The following is a 5752-nucleotide window of genomic DNA, read 5'->3' as shown; positions in this document are numbered from 1 at the left end:
GTGGACAGCATTGAGAGGGTCCAGAGGAGGGCCACTCTCATGATCAGGGGGCAGCAAGGCAGGCCCTACTGGCGGAGACCACTTGCATGATCTGAGGACAGCAGGGCTACAATGAGAAGCTACGGGACCTTAACCTGTTCAGCCTTCACAAGAGAAGGCTGAGAGGGGACCTGGTGGCCATCTATAAACTTATTAGCGGGGACCAGTGGGGAATGGGAGAGACCTTGTTCCCCCAAGCGCCTCACAGAGTAACGAGGAATAATGGCCATAAGTTGTTAGAGAGTAGGTTCAGACTAGACATTAGAAGGCACTACTTCACAGGCAGGGTGGCTAGGATCTGGAACCAACTTCCAAGGGAAGTAGTGCTGGCTCCTACCTTGGGGGTCTTTAAGAGGAGGCTTGACGATTACCTAGCTGGGGTCATTTGAGCCCAGTTTTCTCTCCTGCCCAGGGCAGGGGGTCAGACTAGAAGATCTTCAAGGTCCCTTCCGACCCTACTTCTATGAATCTATGAACTCTTTAGTAAACTATATCACAAAAAGGAAGCTTATAAGTAGTGGAAACTTGGACAAATAACTAGGGAAGAATATAAAAGCATTGCTCAGGCATGCAAGGATGCAGTCGGGAAAGCCAAAGCACACTGGAGTTGCAGCTAGCAAGGGATGTGAAGGGTAACAAGAAGGGTTTCTACAAGTATGTCAGTACCAAGAGGAGGATCAGGGAAAATGTGGGTCCCTTACTGAATGGGGGAGGCAACCTTGTGACAGAGGATGCAGCAAAGGCTGAAGTGCTCGATACCTCCTTTGCCTCAGTTTTCACAGGGAAGGTCAGCTCCAAAAATATTGGATCAGGCAGCACAGTTTGGGGAATATGTGAGCAGCCCTCAGTGGTAAAAGAACAGGTTGGGGACTACCTAGAAAAGCTGGACGTGTACAAGTCCATGGGGCTGGATGGGATGCACCCAAGGATGCTGAGGGACTTGGCTGATGTGATTGCAGAGCCATTGGCCATCATCATTGAAAACTCATGGTGATCAGGAGAGGTCCTGGATAATTGGAAAAGGGCAAACATAGTGGCCATCTTCAAGAAAGGGAAGGAGGAGGATCCAGGGAACTACAGACCAGTCAGCCTCACCTCAGTCCCTGGAAAAATCATGGATCCTCAAGGAATCCATTTCTAAGCGCTTGGAGGAGAAAAAGGTCAGCACGGATTCACCAGGGGCAAGTCATGCCTGACCAACCTAATTGCTTTCTATGATTAAATGACTGGCTCTGTGGATGTGGAATACATCCTAAATATTAAGGATGTATTAATACATACCTAAAAATTAAGGTATTCCACATCCACTGGTCTCCCTGCCACATCCACTGGCAGGGAGACCAGTGGATGTGGAATACCTTAATTTTTAGCAAAGCTTCTAATATGGTCTCCCACAACGTTCTCACAGACAAGCTAAGGAAATATGGGCTGGATGAATGGACTGTAAGGTGGATAGAAAACTGACTGGAGCATCAGGCTCAGAGAGTAGTAATCAATGGCTCAATGTCTGGGAGCTGGTATTAAACGGAGTGCCCCAGGGTCAGTCCTGGGGCCAGTTTTGTTCAATGGCTTCATCAATGACCTGGAAAATGGTATAGAGTGCACCCTCAGACATTTTGCAGATGACACCAAGCTGGGGGGAGTAGTAGATAAGCTGGAAGGTACGGCTAGGATTCAGCGTGACCTAGACAAATTGGAGGATTGGGCCAAAAGGAATCTCATGAGGTTCAACAAGGGCAAATGCAAAGTCCTGCACTTAGGTTGGAACAATCCCATGCATAGGTACAGGCTGGGGGTTGACTGGCTGGGCAGCAGCTTTGCAGAAAAGGACCTGAGGGTTACAGTAAACAATAAGATGAATATGAGCTGGCAGTGTGCAGTGGTTGGCAAGAAGACTAATGACATAGTAGGCTGCATTGGTAGGTTTGTTATCAGTAGGTCAAGGGAAGTGATTATTCCCTTCTATTAAGCCCTGGTGAGGCCACATCTGGAGTACTGTGTTCAGTGTTGGGCACCCCACTACGGAAAGGATGCGGACAAATAGGAGAAAGTCCAGTGGAAGGCAACAAAAATGTGTAAGGGGTTGAGGCACATGACTTACGAAGAAAGACCGAGGGAACTGGGCTTATTTAGTCTAGAGAAAAGGAGACTGAGACAAGGTTTAATAGCAGCCTTCAAGCGGGGTTTGAAAGAGGATGGAGCTAGTCTATTCTCAGTGGTGGCAGATGACAGAACAAGGAGCAACTGTCTCAAGGTGCAGCAAGGGAAGTTTAGGTTACATATTAGGAAGATTGTTCTCACTATGAGAGTTTTAAAACACTTTTACAGGTTACCCAGAGAGGTGGTGGAAGCTCCATTGTTGGAGGTTTTCAAAACCCAGCTCGACAAAGCTTTGGCTGGTATGATCTAGTTGGGGATGGTCCTGCTTTGAGCAAGGGGTTGGACTAGATGACCTCCTGAGGCCCCTCCCAACCCTAATTTTCTACCTGGCACTGTCACTGAGCAATGCCACTTAGCCCAGAAGAAGTGACTTGGGGAGGTAGCTACACTATTTCCAGTTTAGAGAGCAGCACTTCAGTTGCTAGCAGTCCTCCTACAGATGCATACCATGCTTGAGGTCACCACTGTCAGGGAAGGTAATTTTGCTGTACAGATATGGCTTGAATAGTTTTCACAGCTTGTATTAAAAAGAAATAGTCTGATATTTCTTTATAGCAAGCTGGTTTTGAACTAGGAAACAATGTTTGTTTTTGTAAATAGTGTACTCTGAAAGACTAAATTACTGGCCCAAATTCAACAAGTAGAAAAGTGGAGAATAGAAATCAGATGACCAGGCTCTTTATTCAGCTTCATCCATGTAATTTTCTTGAATTATAAAAGGTGAAGTTTGTTTCAGAATTCATCATGATAGGGACTTAAAGCTTATTCTTCACTAACAGAATTCTAGAGGATGCCTACTTGCCAAAATTATTATTTGTATTGATTGCAGTGATGCCTTATCACCTCAAGCAGGATCATGGTTCTGTCGTGCTAGCTGTTTGAGGATTTTACAGACTAAAGATGTAATGGGTGGCTATTGCATAGAGTTGGGGAGAACCTGCAAAAGCAGCAGTGAAAGCAACCCATAGTTAGATTATATGATCAGAGGTAGTTATGTACAGACTGCTGTTTTTGAAATCTATGAGCATGTCTGAATATCAGAAATTTAAAGAAGACACAATTATAGGACAACTGGGGAATGGGTATTGGAGGCTATATCATTGGCTGAGCTTCAAAGGCCAGTTTTGATGAAATGAGGAATATAAAGATAAGCAGAAATCTTAACTATCAAAATAGTGTATAAAGCAGGAGTTAGGCGAGACATCTGGGTGGTTGAAAACGTGGTCAAAATGATGAGCCCAGAACATGGCTTTATTAACTGTTTTTGGGGTGGTATTAAGTAGGACAAGTTGGGTAACAGCAAACAAGTTAGGAAGGACAGGAGGTAAGATCTGGAGAAGAATTCTGGAAATGAGTTTTGAGACTAGAGAAGTTACTTAAAAAAAAAAAAAAGCTTGCATTTCAGGTCTGGAAAGAACCTGGAGTTGAAGATGATATCCAATTCACTCCTGTGAGAAAGCTAAGGTTTTCTCTTGTGACAGAGTATATTTTGGATGAATTGCCAGCTAAACAAAGCTAGTGTTGCATGAGTTTTATCTGTTATAAGACCTGCTGATGACATTTTCCTGCTTTTCTGAACATAGACAAATTCATGGTCTATTGGGAGCAATTAAATAGAACAATCAGGGATGCATCCTCTGACATGCGTTCTCCCTCTGCCACTATCAGAGACGGGATATGGGGCATTAGACACCATTGGTCTTTCCCAGCTTGGCATTTCTTATGTTATACACAGTGGGCATAACACAAAAAGGAAAAGTGCCGTTTATATCCAAATAGCTGATAAAATCCTAACAGTCTGAATTGGATTCTAGTTGGTTTAAATGTGTTTTCTTTTATTCTTCCAGTGTAAGCTAGTTTAAACAATACAAGTGCTAAAAATGAAATGGAAAACTTTCTTCTTTTAAACTGACAGTTGCTTTGGACTGAAGAGCAAATATAATAGATGTCTTACTTTTTGTAGCTAATTAGTTGCTAGACTTACTAGTAACAAGAAGGTATTTCTGATTATACTTTCTAAATTCAGCTATCTTTTCAGGCTGGCACTTTGATATTTTTATAGAAAAGTAAAGTTGTGCTTTATCGAATGGCTTTCAGTGGGTGCATCTACAAATGCACTTTACTGCACAGTAAGCTAATTGCTGTGCAGTGAAGCATCACTGTAGCCTCCACTCCTCCAAAAACCCCTGCCTAGGCATATGCATCGAAGGTCTAGTTGGCCTCTCATCATGCACTATGATCCGGAAGGATCAACAGTTGCCAGAAGTGTCCCTTTCTACATATGTCCAATAATTAGGCCAGTGTAGACTATCTTTACTGTGCCGTCAGATAGTCTAAATGGTGGGGTAAATTACTATGCTTAAAGGCATGTGTTGATGGTGACATTGGATTAGTTTACTCTGGCTCGACTTCTGCCAGAGTGTATTCAGTAGCATTAATTGCACGTGGAAACCTGCCCAGTAATACAACAGTTAATAGAAAGGTGACTCATAATAGGAGATTTTAACAAAAAACTAAGTAGCGTGAATTCTGCAATATTTATTTTGCTCTGTTTTCCTTAGTTTACATTCCATAGGGTCAAGGACTGCATATTCTTTGACCATTATTCATAGCACATAAAAATATCATTTTATCTGGCTTGTCTTAGCATTGTATAGGGATTCTGTCCAGCTGATTAATAGACCTAATAGTCCTTTCATTTATTATCTGTTCCATTATGTAGTAATAAATCTTCAGATACATCACAAATAGGGATGGATGTACCTTCGCAGGTTCAACTTTAACATGCATCCAAATGTTTGTCTAACTTTGGAAACAAACAGTGAAGAAGAATGAGACAGCATGACTTTGGTTGGATTCTAATAACAGAATCCTTTTCTTTTCCCATTAGAAATAAAAATGCTACAAAAGTTTTACTTTTAAATAAGGAAATTAACTTTTCCATCAGTGAAAGACTCAAATCAAGTTAGATTTATCTACTTTCCATGAGATTAGTAGTCCTCTTGGGTAAATTTGGTGTGAGACTGATAGATGAATAGAAACTGGTAAATACATGAAGGACTCAGCGCACTGTTAATTAACATCCTGGTATTGATATGAGAACATTTGTGGTCTGCATAATTAACATTTGTGGTCTGCATTTTTTTTTTCCTGATTCAGGAATTAGGTTGGCTCCTATTGGTGTTCATCCTTTATATTTTTTTCTACATGAGTTCATTCTGGTGCATAGTACTAGTCTAGTTTCATCCACATAGTTTCCATGGCCGCATCCAGACGAGCATGCACATGCCTCTTGCCCCATGACAAGCCCCTTCGAGACAGGGCAAACTTGCAGTGCGGGGAGAAAATTAGACCCCTGGATATCCAGGGGTCTAAAAAAAATGAAGTTTTAAAAAGTGGAGCCTCTGAGGAAACCAGAGGCTGGGTCCTCCAGGGAGATGCTCTGGCTGCCAGAGCGTCTCCGTGTTTGGCCCCTTGCCCTGGTGCTGAAGCAGCGTGCTTCAGCACCAGGGCTCCAGAGCCAGTGAATAAGGGGTTGGGGGGGGCGGATGAG

This window comes from Alligator sinensis, unplaced genomic scaffold (assembly GCF_000455745.1).
Source record: "Alligator sinensis unplaced genomic scaffold, ASM45574v1 scaffold612_2, whole genome shotgun sequence".
Lineage (NCBI taxonomy): Eukaryota > Metazoa > Chordata > Crocodylia > Alligatoridae > Alligator > Alligator sinensis.
Note: the sequence above shows the minus strand (reverse complement) of the source record.